Source organism: Alosa alosa, chromosome 20 (assembly GCF_017589495.1).
Source record: "Alosa alosa isolate M-15738 ecotype Scorff River chromosome 20, AALO_Geno_1.1, whole genome shotgun sequence".
In the NCBI taxonomy this organism is placed as follows: Eukaryota; Metazoa; Chordata; class Actinopteri; order Clupeiformes; family Clupeidae; genus Alosa; species Alosa alosa.
In genome coordinates, this window is record NC_063208.1 from 18,838,279 (window position 1) to 18,856,325 (window position 18,047).

The following is an 18,047-nucleotide window of genomic DNA, read 5'->3' on the forward strand; positions in this document are numbered from 1 at the left end:
GTTTTTCAATCAGTTTTCAGTTGAGAAAATTGTTACTGTTTAAAGGTAACTGTAACGTACAGTTCCACTATTATTGGATATGGGTGGGAGAAACCATCCGTAAGTGACCACCCTGCGGCCCCTAATTGGCCGGACGATTTACTCATCCAAAGGACGAGGGCGTGTCTTCGGTGGAAGAGCTCCAAGCCCACAGATGCAGTCAATTCGAACTTCAGCTGCCCACTGGTGTGTTGTGGGGTGTAGATAAACAGAAGATAAACATTTACCCGACAAAACAACGGATAACCCTCTTGTCACACCTCTCCGCATCGGGACAACCGGATTACAAATTCTTCTAAAACGTTTTTCTTCACACAAAACCAGGAGACAAGGTAAGACTGGACAACAGCATCGGTTGGCCGCTCAAAAATGGTATTGTATTGCATTGTGCCGCGTTGCTTCCCAAGAAGTTATTGTTAAATGGTGGTCAACATTGCCTCTGTATTTTAAATGTTACTGCTGTGTGGAAGTGGAGCTCTGCTTCCGAATTGCCTTCTATTCCATAGAGAAGTTCTGACTGAGTGCAATGTGCTCCAACACAGCAAAAGTCGGACCACCACTGTGGCTATTGCGGCACTAGCTTTGAGGTATCAGTCAACGACTTGACACGTGAAAATAGGTTTGACATTTGACAAAAACTGCAGTACGGAGAAATGTACACCTGCAAGAGGTTTCGAGGACGTTACATGTAAAGACAATCATATTCATCAGCTCACCACCTTCCATGGTCTGCATGCATACAGCATTTTAGGGCATTGTTTCTTGACCAATTTTCAGTCAAATGATTAGTCCTCGCACCGCGATTTCTAAAACAAAAGGACATGTTCAGAAGACAACTTCTGTTTACGCAAAGCTTTTTATGCTCTTTTGTACGGAAAAAACTTCGTATGTTTCACCCAAGCAGTCGTGGATGAAGGCAGTTCCAAAATGTTGTGTTGTGAATTGCGCGTGTGTTTCTGAACCCGCTGTGATCTTATCGGTTTCATACAATGCAATTCATCTGCCACCTTTTAAGGTGTGTGCTTCTGTGCGGCCGTCAAATGAGGACAATGTTAAATATTCTGCAATCGATTACAGTGAGGAGAAAAGTGTTGTGTTGTGTTGTGTTAAACATGTCATTATATTCATTTCAAGTGTAGGCTAAATAGCCTAATCTACCATTGCCTCTGACCAACATCAGCTGTCTCAATGTGTCCCCCTACCAACCACATGCCGTAGCCTGCATGTGTCAGTGACAATAATTTAGACACAACAAGAAACTGAGAAAAATGAACACCTCATGATTTATTCTACGCCTACCACGCATATCATGACTTTAAATGAAGTAGGCCTAGTCTAAAGCCCAGCCCCGTTTGATTAATCTGTGAAGAGGATTTCAGCTACGGACGGCTAGTTTTTATGATATCACTCTTATTTTGCGTCATGAACAACACGGACAGGGCCCCTGCTGTTGTTTTATATTGCTTTTAGACTTTTATGTCAGATGAGTTTGACATTTTCCTTAAATAAAGTTTTCTCAAGAAATTGTCTTAAAGTCCCGGCTTGGGTGTTCTTTATTGATCATCAGACCCAATGTTATCTGAGCGAATGGCTAGAACAAAGCTAAACCACTTACACCGAAGTGACTGGGATCCCCATTATTTCCTCAAAAATCGCTATCCCGGGACTCGCCTTTGTCTTAATCTTTTGCCTCAATGCGCAGTTCGCAATCAAAGGGCGGATTTAAAGGCGATTTAATGTTGAGCGTCTGGCCATCTGTAAGAGGCTGGAGAAAACAATGGCTTCAATTACTCTCGTAGATGGCTACTGGGAGTGCGAACAGAGCATTTTATGCCGAATACTGTCCTGCGGCGTTTCATTTATCCAGGGCGCGCAGAAGTGTGACAAAAGCCATTCGTCACTGTTTAATTTGTTACTTTGCATAAATACATTTTATGTCATCCTTTGTGAAGCTGCAATATATATATATATACATATATAGATAGATAGATAGATAGATAGATAGATAGATACTTTATTGATCCCTGAGGGGAAATTCAATAGTTGTGATAAGAGACACGGAGTAAAAAAGGTGAGTGGCTTTGCCATCTCTACCCTAAGTTTCAACCCTAAGTTTCAACCCTATATGGTAGTTTCACTGCCATCCATACACCTTGGGTGAGACAACTGTAGCCTACAATATGTCTGAGCTGCCTGATTTTTTGACTTCACTGTAGTGCCGCTTGGTTATTAAATGATGGTGGGTCACTGTTTGATCAGCTGTCACTGCCACCTGTCAAGTCTTTTCTTCATCCTTTTGGCAAAGCTTTACATGTTGTCGAAATACCATGATGCAAAACAAATCCGTCAATGTATTTTGCGTACTTTGTTCTTTTTTATGTAACATTGTCATTTGTGAGTTACATTGGTGCACAGAGGCCTGATACAAATACAGTGCATAATGCCACACCTTCTTTAATATTATTTACACACTGACAGCGACCCATTTCAAATGGTCATACAGTGTTTCCCCTAGAAATTTTTCCAGCAGCGGTGCTGTTGATCGTTAGCCTAGAAATCTAGACGCGCCCCTAGCCAGGGCTAGTCTAGCAACTCTCCGTTGGCTTGTGCGCTCCTGAAATCGAAACTTAGGGCTAGTCCACACGGACGAAACCGATCTTTTTTTCCTCCGTGTTCCCTGAAACCGCATCAAGAATATTTGCGTCCAAACGGATCCATCTCAACATGACTCAACACGTTACTTCATACCCCAGGCCTATAGGTGGCACTGTTTCTTTACAGAAATTGACCAAAGTTTGTGCTTTACAAACAGACAGAATAAGCTATGACAAAATGGCTAGTGCAAGGAAACCAGAATTGTTGGAATTGTTGTGGACTGATGGTGAACTGTCAACTGTAGTCAACTGTAAAACTAATAAATTTTATTTTTCACGGTTTGTGAAGGGTGCAGTCCCTTCCTTTTAACTTTACTAATCACCTTTACTTTGGTTGTAGTCCGTGATTCACATTAGTTTTGGCGATCACTAAACGCAAGGCTTACCCAAGTTCTAGGCTATTCTGTTGCCACATTTATAATATTGCTATACCTTCGTTAGTAACAATACGTTGCCTGCATCAAATCAAATCGCACATTTGCAATCAGTGTGCTACCATCGGCTTAATGTGAGTTCTAAGCGTCTTTGTATGCTTATATCTGATTTCACGCGACTGTGAATGCATGTATATATGTTGTAAGACATGTAAAATAAATGAATGACACTGGCACTACGCACAAATTAATGTAGCCTGAACTTACACTGCACTTTCCTAATAACTTAAGTTCTCTCGCGTCACTGACAGTAGCTAGAATGCATTAAAAAAAATGGGAAAAACAGTGTTCAGTCCACCAAGCTATCAGCGCTGCGCAGCACCAGTTGTGATATTTATCTTACGGAGTGTAATCGTAGGTAATGTCATGTATGAAAACTAGTATTGTTAGGCAATACTATAATTGCAAGTCCAGGGCAGCTGAGGTGATGACATCATCGATCACGCAAAGCAGGATGTGCGGTTTAAGCTGTCTAAACAAATTCAAAATTTACGGTTTCAGATTTCTCCACTCTGGGACAGGTTTCAGAAAAAGTGCGGTTTCGGGCAGTGCGTTTACAGGATTCGTTTGGACGCTCGGCCAAGACGAAGCAAAACCTCTGCGTTTAACCTAAAAAGCGTCTCCGTGTGGACGGGCCCTTAATCAGGCCAATGAAATCGTGTAGAGTCGTTAGGTGGGCTTAACATAATGATTGATGGCAGAGATGCAACGGTTTGGCTAGAATTCCCTGCTAGCCTACTTGAAAACAAATAAGATGGATGTTGCTGTTGGCGAACAGTGTGACACGAGTTAAGCTTTTATTAAGTTGGCAAACGTTTGAACTAGCCAACTAGCTCCGGCTGGTGGGAAACGATGGGACTCATAAGCGCTGCCGCTGTCCTATAGCGTGCAGAGGGAATTTGACATTTACATTATTAGTAATTAGCCACTGTACAACTGTACACTGTAGGCCACTGTAATTATTTACGATACATGATACATTCAAAAATAATTTATGTCTTATTTTTTTTTTTAATTAAGACAAAAGGCAAAATATGTTTTTTTATTCCTCCCTTTAGTCAATTTCAGCACAGCACTGTATAAACTATATAGACTTCTCTTCATGTCATTACACTGTATTGGTGCTATGCAAGTCGAATTGAGTGCCTGTCACTTTAAGGCCGTGGACTTGACCCGTGGGGCTTGCTTGATTCTCCACGGTTTTAAGCTAACTTAGTAGCGTTGTTGTAGCCTAAGCGTTGTTGTTACATGGTGCATAAGAATATGTGGATGAAATGAATTATGTTTTCCATGTCATTTGGTAAAATAAATGCTCAAAAACTCGAAGAATCTTGGATTATAGTGTCTTGTATCATTTCTATAATTTTATTACTCTACAGGAATTATAAATTCTATAATTTTATTCCTCTACAGGAATTATAAACTATCTCCAGATGTAAATGGTTGCGTATCCTATTACTCAAATTCAGTTAAACCCACCAATAGGCTAGCTAGACCGTAGTTTCACAGCCTAGGTATTTTAGGGCTTGAAAGCATTGCCTGTATCACAAACAAAAACGAAACAATGCGTGGAATTTATCTGGGAATAGGTTACTGAAGGTAGGGGCGAGCTACCTCGCTGGCGTGTTTAATTTGGTTCCTTGGTTAACATAATGTAGGCTACGTTTTTTTGCACAAAATTGCTTCTGCTAATAAACTTAAACATAAACACAAACAAGCATGATCTCCTGTGGAATCCCTGATTGCGCCTTCAACATTAGCCTACTATTATTTGTTGACATCAAATCTGAACGAACGGCAGCTGTTCCTGAAGTTCACTTGCGTGTTTTAAAAAAAAAAAAAAATAATAATTAGGTAACTTTTTTTGCAGTGGCGCTTGAATTCCAGGAGCGGCGCTGCGCCGTTGATGAATACATTGTAGGGGAAACACTGTCATATTGTAATATGAAATCCTCACCAACAGCACCTTTAAGACAAAACGATGAACAATTGCCTGTCAGTTAAATGTCTGGGCTTCGTATTTCATCCTCAGATCCATTACCATGGGGGGTATCTCCCGATTAGCTGGAGCTGGGTGACAAATATGGCACAGTCTGACAGGTATAGTGGGCGATCATAAACTAGGATAGCTACAGGTTGTGTCCATTTAGGTTGTGAGCAACAAGCCCTTGAAACTTCTGTCATCCGTTAATCCTTAAATCCCAACCATTTTCTCCTGTACACAGTGAAAGTGCAATCCATTAATAGTGTCAGATGACTACAAAGTCCTTTGGGGATACTAGGTGTCACTGGAAAAAATTTAGTCCAGAACCTCCATGGAGACTGCAAGATGTGGAGTGATGATGAAACAGGTCAGTTCTGAATGGTCCATGTATAGACTGCACCATTGTGACAACGGAGGACATTTGGTTTGGAAATCAACTTTTTTATCTCAAGCCATATGAACTAGAACTCATAGTTTCTTAAAACCTCAAGTCAATAAACATTAATTAAAATGAACTTCCAGTTGTTGCCTAGTGTCAAAATTATTATTGAGTTTTAAAGCAGTTCTCAGATAGATCAATAAGAAGATGGAAGTGTTGTGTCTGCAACATAACTTGGCATACATCAGGAGACTGTTAAAGATTCCCACTGTTAAATCAACTCAAAAGACTAGCGAGACTAGACATGTAGTAGCATGACTTTATATAATAGCAAAAAGTGCCTAAGCTAAATATGTCTGTTACAGTGTCAGTAATATGTAATGAAAACATTTTGGACAAAAGATTAACATCTTAACACAACGCCTCAGGCTACTGTAGAGTCTCCATATCCACTTTTTCCCTTAAGACTCTTCAGGCCAAACTGACACAACAGTCCTGCCAAACTCTACAAGGGCAACACTGGCTTTCATGAACTTGAGATTTCCTGCCAAACAGCCTCTCATTCACTTAATGATAGTGTATCTCTTCCTGCTCTATTGATTTGTTGTTGGCAAATAAACAGCTTAGAGGATGCAAGGCTGCACAGTTTTGGAAAGAAAAAGAAGACATATTAGGTTCATAACTTATTGTGTATTGTGTATACTTGTTTGGAGCATGAATAATATATTTTTTTGGCTGAGATGAGGCTCTTAATAAAAGACAAAACCAACATAAAAATGATACAAAATGCCCTAGATAGTTGCTAAAAAGTTGACCAGGGTAGATGTTGGTTTAGAGTCCATGCATACAATACATACTACCCCCCCATGCCACTTGTGGCCCACTGATCCATGCAGCTTAGTAAAGTTGACAGATGTAATGCAAAGAGGAAGTTGTACCAAACAATCAATGTCAAAAAAGTGGACCACATTCCACGGAGGAAAGGAGGCATTTCCTTGAACAGTGTTAAAATAATCCTATCTGTGGTTGTAATTACTTTAGTTTACATTGCTGCCAACTGCTAGCACAACAGCTGCACTGTTCACAGCTTTGTATTAGCATGGGCGACGTTCTGGTCTTCCTTGTATTTTTAATGGCTCATTGGCTCATTTCCACATATGTTTTTCTTTTCCGCCTATTTGCTGATTTTCTAGCTGAGGGGCTGAAAGTGCCTTTGCAGGGCAACTGCGTCGGAACGAAGCGTTCCAAGTGTGTGAGGAATGTTTGAGTAGGAGCAGTGAGAGATGGTGGGGGTCAGCACGTTGGCCGAGAGATCCCACAGAATTCCAGAGAGTCCTGAACTTACTAACTGAGCGTGCTCCGCAGAGAACAGAGCGAGGGAGGGAACAACTAGGGGAAGAAGGAGAAGAGGAGGAAAGACGAATGAGAGAATGAAAAAGAACACTGGTAATTCTGGCAAAAAATGTACAGAGGAATTCATCCATGTAAACAGATTTTCAAACAGTATGTCCAACCACATACATACAACCACATACAAGCATTCACTGTCTGTTTTGTACTCCCATGCACAAATACTTTTAGTCTCTAGACTGGTAAAACCTGTGTTTTTTGTATGTGACTGAATGGCAACATGTTTTTTGTATGTGACTGAATAGCAACATGTTTTTGAAAATGTAAACCTTGTATTATGGATCACTTTCTGAAACTGGAATATGTTTGCTGCAGAAGCAAACGAACCAGTGTTCAAAGCAGAACTATTGCACTTTATCCATACTCTACCCCAAGATGTGGTACCACATGCTGGTTAAGCCAACGAGCTATAAGCACAGGTATGAACAAAGGCAATGAAATGACTAGTGAAGAGAAAGTAGGTTTTGGTCTTTGTTACAGACCTGACCCAAACATCTGGTTTGTATTCTAATCTGAGGGGGGCGGGGGGAATAAGTCACATTCATGTTCCTAATAGCCCGGTGGGGCTATTTTTAACCCTGTTGGCGTGAGATGGGTGACAAGGGTCAGAGGATCTTTGAGAACCTCCACAGAAGCTTGCCACAGCTTCCAAACAAACATGTTGTTGTAGGCAGTTGGTATTCACTCAAAACCACAGTCCTTACAGGAAGTAAAGCATACATAAAGAGTAGGGAAGGAAGTAAGAGACATTTTAAATATGCACTGGTTATAAATGTGAATGTATGCAAAGATATTTTAGGGAATTCAGGACAACAGTCACTCAAAAGAGAAAAGGCGGCCTAGCTCAATGAACAGATGTCTGCGGGAAGTGTTGAGAATTGCCAGAAAAATTGCAATTCACTCAGCTGTGTGTGTGTGTGTGTGTGTGTGTGTCCCTCGTCCCTCCCTCTGCCACAGCCACACACTGTGCCTTTCGATTGATTCATAATGTATGATCTGGATTAGCCAACACATCACAAGTCCATAAATTGTTTCAGAAAGCAACATCTCCACATGTTGTGCTGTTGTTGGTGTTTGAACCTAGTTTCATTAACTTTTATATTAAAGCAGTGAGTGAGCGGTACTGTGAATAAAGATGGTGTCTTGTCTGGTGTGGAGAGAGAGATGAGGGCAGGCATTGTCTTTGGTGGAAGGTCCGGCTTCAATCTCAGCCTCTCTTGCCCCTGGGTCTGTCTGAGGTCATTCATCGTGGAGGCCTGCTGATGGCGGGCATCAGTCATTCTGGCGCTGTGCTGGTGTGGAGTTCTAATGGCCCCTATCTGTGTGATCATCTGCCTGCAAGATTGCTCCCTGAAGGCCCAACTATTACCGATCAGATCTGATGTATGCACACAGCCCCCGAGAGACGGGATGAGATATGAGGCAGGGGAGAGAGAGAGAGAGAGAGAGAGAGAGAGAGAGAGAGAGAGAGAGAGAGAGAGAGAGAGAGAGAGAGAAAGAGAGAGAGAAAGAGAGAGAGAAAGAGAGAGAAAGAGAGAGAGAAAGAGAGAGAGAAAGAGAAAGAGAGAGAGAGAGAGAGAGAGAGAGAGAGAGAGAGAGAGAGCGCCCAGGGAGTGAGATGATTTTCCTCTTGAGAACGTCTCACTTTAGAGACATCTCATTTATTTTCACACTGAATCTATGCCTGTGCTTTGTATGCATGTGATGGTTTTGGCAGTGCTTGGAATCTAGTTTTCTTTTAGTTTTGGCAAAGATTCGATGACGCACAGAAGAATTGGGACACAAAAATATAACAGCATTATACATTTTGTTGAAATCCCTCTGCACGTATGTGTATCTTATTCTCTCTATGACAACAATCCTTAACATATGAAAGCCCAAGACAGACCGACACACACCTTGTCTGCTGACCACTACATCTGAGTGCCCCTCTCCCCTCGTTTCCAGCTTGTAAAGCTGAACTGTATTAAATGTCGCCAGTATCTGAGATATATCCTCTGGGGCTAAGTCGGTGTCAGTGTGGTTTGATTGAGCTGTGCCTCCTGCACTGAGGTGAGATGAACAGCCTGTCACTTTCCTCCGACCCCGACCATCTTAGGAGGTCACAGAGGTGGCACTAAAATAAGAATCGGGAGGATTTTGTTCCTGGATGGAATGTTAAAAACAAGTCTTCCTCCCTAAGGTGTCAATTTGAAGATATCTTTGATAGCGTGCCTCCTTGCCCTCATTAAAGATATGGGAACTTGTCATTGCCACTTGCTGTTCCAATCAGGTATCATAACGGTTAATGGACATGGACACATGGACACATACCAGAAATACAAAGACAGTGGGAATAATTAATCCATGTGTGTTAAACCACATTGTATAAACTATGTGATATGGAGTTTATTGAAGTGACTGAAAGAACACTATTAAGTATTTGTTGTGTCTTTCCTCTTAGGCCCAAATCAGTTGTAAACAGTGTCTTTTCAGGAAAAAAAAAACATTGCTTTACTGTTGCTCTGATGATGACCTTTACATACCAATCCTCATAGCACAATTGCAATCCGTCTACCGTTGAAGCTAGAGTTGATGAATTGATGCCCTTTGCTAGAACAACCAGATAAACTGAGCACTTGGGCTTTCCCTGGCTGTGGTAAGGTCATTAGGTGGCAGGGGTAAAGCAAGGTGAGTTTGGCAGCAGAGGGAGAGAGAGGCAGCTTTAATCTCAGGCCAGGGCTCCCGCCTGTGTCAGATGGTGGGCTCACCGAGCTGGGACAAGATCAGAAAAGTGGGGGGATATATAGTTCATTATCTCGTGCTGGATAGGGCCAGGAGAAAGGATGGTACCAAAAAAGCACTGTAGTCTGAAACAGACTATGGTTCCTTGATCAAGCGTGGAGAAATCGATTCTCCGTTGCTCTTTCAGTGGCTTTCATTGTCTTTCTCTCCCTCAGTCATTCTCAATCACATTCCTTTTCTTACTCTCTCTCTCTCTCTTCTCTTTCTCTCTCTCTCTCTCTCTCTCTCTCTCTCTTTCTCTTTCTCTCCTTATCTGTTCAGATTTGCCAAGTCCCCAAAGGGACTTTGTAGCCCTGCCAATGGTATTATATATATATATATAATCATGAAATCCCCAGGACAGGCCCCCAGGATAAGGACCTCAACCAAAGATCTTGAACGTGTTTTTGCAACATGTGGACAGAGGAAAGATTACATTTGTGCTGGGCTTCTTACAAAGAAAAATAACATCTGCCAGAGATGCAAACATAAACCATGCCACTTTCATGTGCAGAAGTGTTGATAAACAACAAAAACAAAATGCACTTTAAAATGTTGAGTGTTTTCCCTTTCAACTGGACCTCAGACGGCACAGAGACTTTGTGTTTCCAGACTGCCTCAGGGCTAAATGGAACACCTGCTGATGTCTATGGTTATCTGAGGACAAGATACCCTCTTTGGCTTTTACTACGGGTGAATCAGGGTGCCACCCACAGACACCCTCTCTTTCTTTGTTCTCAGGTCATTCGGTATGTGTAGTTGATTAATCGTCCATGTCCGAAGTGGGCAGACTTAGCCGGTCATCATCCAGGATCAAGCAACAGGAGACTAGATCAGTGCTGGGAATTAGGCCTAAAGACTACTATAAAATTAGTGCAATCAGAGCCAGTTCCAGCATCTCATTGTAATGCAAGAGTAGCAACGGTTTGTTTTCTTGGCTGTCCATTGTTCCAGTTGGAAGGTCTTATTTTCTTTAATGAGGATGAGACACAGGATGTCTCCCAGTCAGAATAGATTTTTATGAGGATTTCCTTCTCAATGAAGTGAAATCCAAGCGTGAACCTGAACTGCTCTTCTCTTGTTCACATGCCATTATCCTCAGTTGAGAAACAAAGCAGACATTTCTCAGTTGAAATCTCAATTATCGTTCACATTTGAAAAATATTGGAATAATGTGTGATATGAGTAGCCTTTTGCATCTGTAGTGGAGGAATAGCTTGAAAGGTATGCATGGTCCAATTCCATAATTGGTCATGATTCCTTTGTGGCACAGACTCATTTTTGTGGCTTTGTCATGGTTGTAATGGTGATGGTTCTATACACTGTTCTAATGTTAATGTGCGTGTCTGCTTTTGTGTGTGTGTGTGTGTGTGGGGTGGGTGTGTGTGGTAAATAATAATGTGATTTGGATGTTAGAGATTAGTCACATATTTGGCTTTGCTCAGATCTGACCCTGAGTGAGCACACCTACGAGCCAGCAGCAAGCTTAATCAGAACATTCCAGAAGCTTGGCTAATTGTGAATTACGAGACCCCTCACTGTTCTCCGATGCACAGATATGGGCTTTCACCAGGAGGAAGCAGGAAAAGACTCTGTCGTGGAAACAGAGCCACAATCCTGTAGTCTTTTATAACCCATCAGACCAGATCCCAAGAGAAAGGCTAGGATGGTTCCATTGTGAGGGTTGTTAACCTGCTCACCCTAGACATGCACCTTAGGTAAAAATCACAGATGTTAAATACCACATCTTGAAAGCAGGACAGACCAAAATCCAGCACATTGCCTCCCAATGGACTCTAGGCTGCTATATATTTACAGAAAGATATTTTGTGCTTTGCGGAAATTTCTGTATATTTAAAGAAACATTTCTCAGGTTTGACATGCAAGACTGCTTCTACAGGCAGCAGGGTGCTGCTCCATCCTGCTCAAACAGATACCCCTCTTTTCTAAATCCAGTGAGGCAAAAAATGATGAAGCTTTTGAAAACGAGAATGCTTCTTGGTTGAGGAACTTCTGAAGACAGACTCAAAGGGAAATGAGAGACAGGGCACTAAAATTCAAAACACTTAATTAGCACATGGACGGAATTGACCACTGAGTCAAGCAGTGCAGAGCTCAAATTGGATGCATGCAATACGTGTACCCTTACAGAAAAAAAAACGCTCTTTGTACCACAGAGAACAGCTATAGAAATAGATGTGAAACAAAGATTGAAAGAGGCACACAGCAATTAATCCTATGTAACCTTTAAATTGCTGGAAGCAATGAGTTTTCTCCTTATCTTCCTTAGTGTGCTGATGCAGTGTCAACGAAAAACCTTTGAATCAGAGCCTCAAAGAAGTAGAGTAGTTTGGAAGAAGAATATTTGTTGTTTACACTTTAAACTGAGAGGATTGATATCTGGGATTAAGATGCCATTTTTTATATCCCTGTCCTAATGTGGGAAACCACTCAAATTGATCTCATTCTGTCACAAGCAATATATTCCAGTGTGTTTGACCTTATTTAACCCTTAATTGCCATTTATGATGAAGTCAATGGTAAAAAGTTCAACTAAAATGGCTGCCTATTAAGAGGAAGATTTAATGGCTTTGATGCCTTTTAAACCTACTGAGCCATATGGACTAGGTTTCTATTTGTTTCCCAGCTCCTTTTTCATCCATCCTGTATAGCAAGGTAAATAATTACAAGAAACAGTTAGACACATCTTTACCTAAGACATATAATTAAATTATGTGTTCTGCTAATGGATAGACATCATTTGTATTGACACAGAATTCTCCCAGCATGCTTTAACAATGAGAGTGGGAGACAAAGAAGCTGAACATCATTTCACTCTAAAAGTAGGCGACACAATGAGAACAGCCGTGTCAATATTCCCACAGGCAGTGTAGAAGAAAGCAGCGTCTAACAGAATAAACTCAATGATTGATTAGGCTATTTGTTTTTTTTCTGTTTAGATATGTGATAGTGTCTCTACCACACTTGTGAACCATGATTTATTTCTTTAAGGTTAGGGTTTAATGGAGACTGATGTAGACATGCTGCCTCTCATCCTTCATGATGCAGAGTTGCTCACAGACCTTGTTGCCTCTCTTCTTGTGATCTTCATTTGGCAACAACTCACAAACCCACACATTTGATATTTTCAGTCCACATTAAGGGGTTTGAGGCATATTTTTTTCTGTTTCTTCTACATTTACTGTTCTGCCGTTTCCCATGGCCTGAGCTGCCTCCCTGTCAGAGCACATGGGGTTGATCCCTCACTGTTCTGTTCCAGGGGCCGCTGTCTTCAACAGAGGCAGGCCAGCTGAAGGAGTCATTTCCTCTGACTCAGATGCTGAGTTTGTCCAGCAGTGTGTGTGTGTGTGTGTGTGTGGGGGGGTTTGTGTGAGCACTCCTCTCCTCTTTTTTTCCCCTTCCCCACCTACCCACCCACCTCCCACACCTCTCCCCAGAACAGCTGCATTAAAGTCCCCCTAGAAACATAATCAGTAAGTAGTCATAGGCAGGCAGTCTGCCTCCCTGCAACGCGAGGGGCTAACTGCTTGGCCCAGTGAAACACCTTCTGGAAACTTCAAACAAGGTTGTGCTGCCCGCTTTGAACTCCATATGGTGTGAACTCCACATTTTGTTGGGCCCCTGATGTTAACTTGGAGAGAGGGGATTGCACAGGTTATTTGAACTGAACTCTTTTCTTAAGTTTTTAAACAAAATAAAAACCTACCCCTCAAGAAACGGTTGTGGCCGTTAAAAGGGGTCAGTGAAATGACCTACTGACCTCCTTACTAAAAGGGCTATTCAGTGGAGAAGTAAGTTGGATTTACGCTAATGGTGAACATTTGACCTTAATTGAATGAAAAGCTGGCAACTGTTGGACGTAGGGAAACAAGCAAGCAAATACCTCATTAGCTAAAGCTGTTCTTTCTTTTTTTCTGACAAGAAAATCAAGCTACCAGGTCGACTGCAAAGTACCCTAGCTCTCTGGCAAGCAGTTTTATCTGAATCAATGTTCCGATCCATTTTGTTTCCCTGTAGTGCTACAACTGAACATATTGTAATTCTTTCCTGTTCTATGCCACTTTTTCCACAGACATTGTCACAAAGTTTAATGCCCAAAGACCTGCATTTCGGCGAGGATAAAGAACTCAAGATCACCCCGCTCGTGGCTTTCGCAGCGTTGACAGGCTAAGGTAAGGACATCCAAGATGCAACATATGCACATGAAGCATCTAAACCAGAGATGTTCAAAGCAGAGAGGTTTTATGGAAGGGGCAGGCGGTCCATAGACCAAAAGGTGGGATTGTCAAGGGGTCAGCAGGGTGTCATATAAGGTTAGAGATTATGGTGACAGCTCTTTAAATTACACTGCAGATAAAAAAAGACATACATTTGTAACAACAGGTTGTTTCATTGGCCTACGTACATTATCCGCTTTTTGTAATCCGGACGCATAAAGAAGAACAGGCCACCACGGTCCACACACTAGTGTGAACTTTTTTGTTTGTGCTGTGACCCGTCTCTCTTTATCACCGACTGCCCGAAGGCTGAAACCCCCTGGAACACCTCTAACCTGTTTTTGGGGGCGGAAAGTTTCTAATCGTTTCTTTTCATGTGTGTGTGCGTGTGTGTGCGTGTGTGTGTGTGTGTGTGAATGTCTATATGCTCAGGCTCTTGTTCTTATCTAGGGCGATTGTTATTTCAGTGCAGTTAAGTACTTCTCTCAGGAGAACCACATGGTCACTTCTACAATCACACACACACACACACACACACACCCCTTAACTCAAACACCCAAGCAGGAGCTTTGAAACGAAACGAAAATGGTGACGAGAAGTACTTTTGAGAAAGCGGGTTGATGTTTCGTTAAGAGTAAAGAGCATAGCAAACCTGCCTGAAAACCTCTTTGGACTTTTCAAACTAAGAATAACTTGTTGCATCACACGAAACAGTTAATTATTCAAGGCTCATGTTTATTTTAAAACATTTGTGCTGTCTACACATGAGGTCAGCTTTTACCGGACCTACTCTTTTACGCCAACTCAGCTGACAGATTGTGTTAGAGGAAAACTGTATCAACCCTTCAAATATTGAATCATTTAAAATAGGCACCCTCTGTATGAGCCTCAATGGGGTTGGTTTCGATGCAAGACGATGCTGGCAGGTCTGTTCACAGAAATTGAGTTTAAGTTACCAAGCGCTGTGGCTCCTTTGGCATTGCTTGCCTAGAGAGAGAGAGAGAGAGAGAGATGAATTTATCTCAATGACAGGTTTGATTTATTTCTTCAATCACATTGCGGCGAGTCGGCACGTAGGTACAGTGTGCTTAGTGATCTCTGCTGTTCTATTGTAGAACTGGCGCAAACTCAGCTCGAGAGAGAGAGAGATGGAGAGAGAGAGAGATGGAGAGAGAGATGGAGAGAGAGATGGAGAGAGAGATGGAGAGAGAGATGGAGAGAGCGAGAGAAAGACAGAGTGAGAGGTGCTTTCAAAAAGCAAACAGTTCATTTCAGAAAGGGCTCCTTTTTGTGAAAAGCTTTGCAGAGCCTCCAATTTGCCTTATTGTGCAGCCCTTCCGCTCCATTGCCGCCCCAAAAGCCCCGCTATTTATTTAATTGCTCCATTGCACACGCAGATTGACTACAGAAGGTATGTCTACACTGGGGTCACCAACCTGTAAAAAAGTATTAAATTAAACATCCCGTGAAGATGGAAATCTCTGAAATGGTGAAAAAAGTGGCTGCTCGATGAAGGTGAACCTTTCTTTCTTTTTGTTTAAACGTTTCCTGGAGCGTGTTCCAGCTCTAATCTCATTTCAAAGAATTTGAGGTGGCCTGCCTGTGTGTTGAGTAGATGCAGATTTTGCATACAATTGCTGAGGTAGACTGTTGCTACTAGCAGACGGACATGGACTCTGAGGACCAGGGAATTGTTTTAGCTTGTGTTTCGTTCTTAATCAGCTCGACTGAAGGGAGGCTGCTGCTTGTTATTCAATTCCTCTCCGGTGATGAAAATAGTATAGTCTACACTTAACTGTGCTTTCTACTGTTTGGGTTCATACAAGGTCTGTTGGGGTACATTTTTATTTAAATCTGGTTGGTGTTTTGTATTGCCAGGCCTTGGGAGTGGGATAGAGGGGTGTAAATGGGGACATGGCAGGATTGTTGTGTGGGACTCACATGACCCCAAAGATCTTTTTAACGGTCAGGAGATTTGGGTCCTTGCTTTACCAACTGGACCAATCAGATGCACACATAGAGGTTACGGGGTGCATTGGTTAGCCCTGTTGTTTGGTCAGTTGTTAATTGGCACAGACATTTCTCATGAATCTAGAGGTGAAAGGTGAATGTGACAGAAAACGCAGGGGGCTTTATCGGAAGGTCCCTGTTGTCACTGCTAGCCAATTCCTGTCAACTGACACTTGTCAACTGACTCTTTTTTAGCTTGCCTATTTCTCCCTTAGATAACATTTCACGGCTCCAAGGTACCAGCTTTGTCTTCTTCATGCTAGTGCATTATTCATAGGTAATCCCGAGCCCTTTTTTATTTGACATTATGAAACCTTACTGCAGTCGATGCATGCTCCAGTGCACATGTCATGTACACGGCGGAGAGGTTGTTTGTTGGAGGTGCATCAATGTCATCTCAGTAGCCTGGGCATGTCCCGAGAAACCATATGCTCAATTTGATCCCGGCCTCAAATCTGGCCAGGGAGGGTAATGGGATGTAGGCTATGCACTGGTGTCCACGATGCTCTTAAGCCCATGTGGTTCAAATGCAGGGAGGACTTAATCCGACAGGTCTGGATGGGTTTCGGGTGAAGGAAGGAGCCCTCTGTGCGCACGGGTGGGTGGGGATGGGGAGGAGGGGTATCGGGGAGGGAGGGAGGAGGGGTATCTTTCAACTGTCTGTGGATTAGACAGGATTGGATCAACCCCCCATTCAGCATGGTAAACCTCCCTCCTGTAGCCAGATGGAGAACGTCCATGTGAAGGTATTTCCTTTAATTTGAAAGGTCATGGGCAATGTTAAGGGAGATGATAACAAAGCTCCTCAGGCTGCACATTTTATGTGTATTTGTATTCTAGCACTGCGTATGGGAATTCTAAAGTGCCAGACCATTGTCAGTTGCTATGTATTATTCAGTCATGTCTTAAGTAAAGATGGACTGCAATGTTATACCAAGTGACCAGTGCACCGGTTGAATTAATAGTTGACTAATGGAGTAAGTATAGTTTTGAGACATCAGACCATGACAATATAATGATGAAGACTGTGCGAGTCTGTGCGAGTTGAGTCTGAAAAAGGAGTACATGAAAAGTCAATTTAAATAGAGCAGTAGACTGTGTATGAGGGTCCTTAATTAGATATAACAAGGAGGCCATTAGAATGAAGCTGAATACGATAAAGGGTGCATTTAAGGATCCTTTTACGCTGCATCGATTTCTGAGGCATTTGTTCCAAACCATGTGCATTCCACTCCCCTCAAGTCAACCTCAGAGAACATGTGCAACTCCCTACCCTGCAAAGTGTTGCTGTGAATGGATCATAATGACTCAAATGACAGGCCAGGGTAACACCTGCTCACTTCCTGAGTCTGAGAGAGTAAGAGAAATGCCATGAAAATACCCCCATCCGTAAAAGGGTTTTTACCTCCTCAGATTAGCCTCTCCATTAATCCTATCCTGTGTGCTTAGGCATCCTTAGGCCATGACTAGTGATATAGGGGCTGTAATTCCTATGGCCTGTATTCTGTTGCAGCAGATTCTGCACCATTCCTCTCTTTTTGGCATGTCATGCCAGCCTTGAAGTCCTGCCAGCTTCCAGAACATGTGCTTTGTAGTTGGGCTGTGCTAAAAAATCCAGAGAGCAGTCTTTTGCTGGGTTACCCGTTTTGATAGAAAAGCAAGGTACTTTTGCCTCTTGAAGTTCTTGGTTTTGAGATTATTTCCTGCAAAATAGACACAAGATTTTTAGAAACTAGCTTTACTTTTACTTTTGACATGTATCTTTTGCCATTTTTTGAAAGGCCATTATTGTCATAGACATAAAACAATTCTCTGAAATAACTTCTGCAAACAAATAACTCTTAGATTGTTTATGTAGTAGCAGATTGTAGATGGACCCCTTATGTGGTCAGCATCCACCACTACCCACTCAATGACTGGCTAGGACTGCAAAACTGTTTCCATAATGACTTAAGCACTGAACGGAACCTTGGCATTAAATAAGTTCCAGTTCCACATATTGGCGACTCCTGTCAACCGTATCATCCGTTGCCAGGTGCACATCCGCTGCCAAGGTTCATTCTGATAATTAAAATCAGCAGAACCAGGTGATGTGGATTCATACAAAGCTGTTAGTGGGATTGGATGACACACACT

At 42.2% G+C, this 18,047-nt stretch overlaps 1 protein-coding gene across 1 annotated transcript in view; it reads left to right on the forward strand.

Moving 5' to 3' along the window:
* Positions 1 to 244: 244 nt before the first annotated feature.
* Positions 245 to 18,047, forward strand: part of LOC125285683 (semaphorin-6D-like) — a 90,999-nt gene continuing 73,196 nt past the window's right edge. Inside the window, exons 1-2 of the mRNA XM_048230224.1 lie at positions 245 to 371; positions 13,757 to 13,856. The gene's annotated coding sequence lies outside the window, so the exon portion shown is untranslated. The remainder of the gene's footprint in view (positions 372 to 13,756; positions 13,857 to 18,047) is intronic.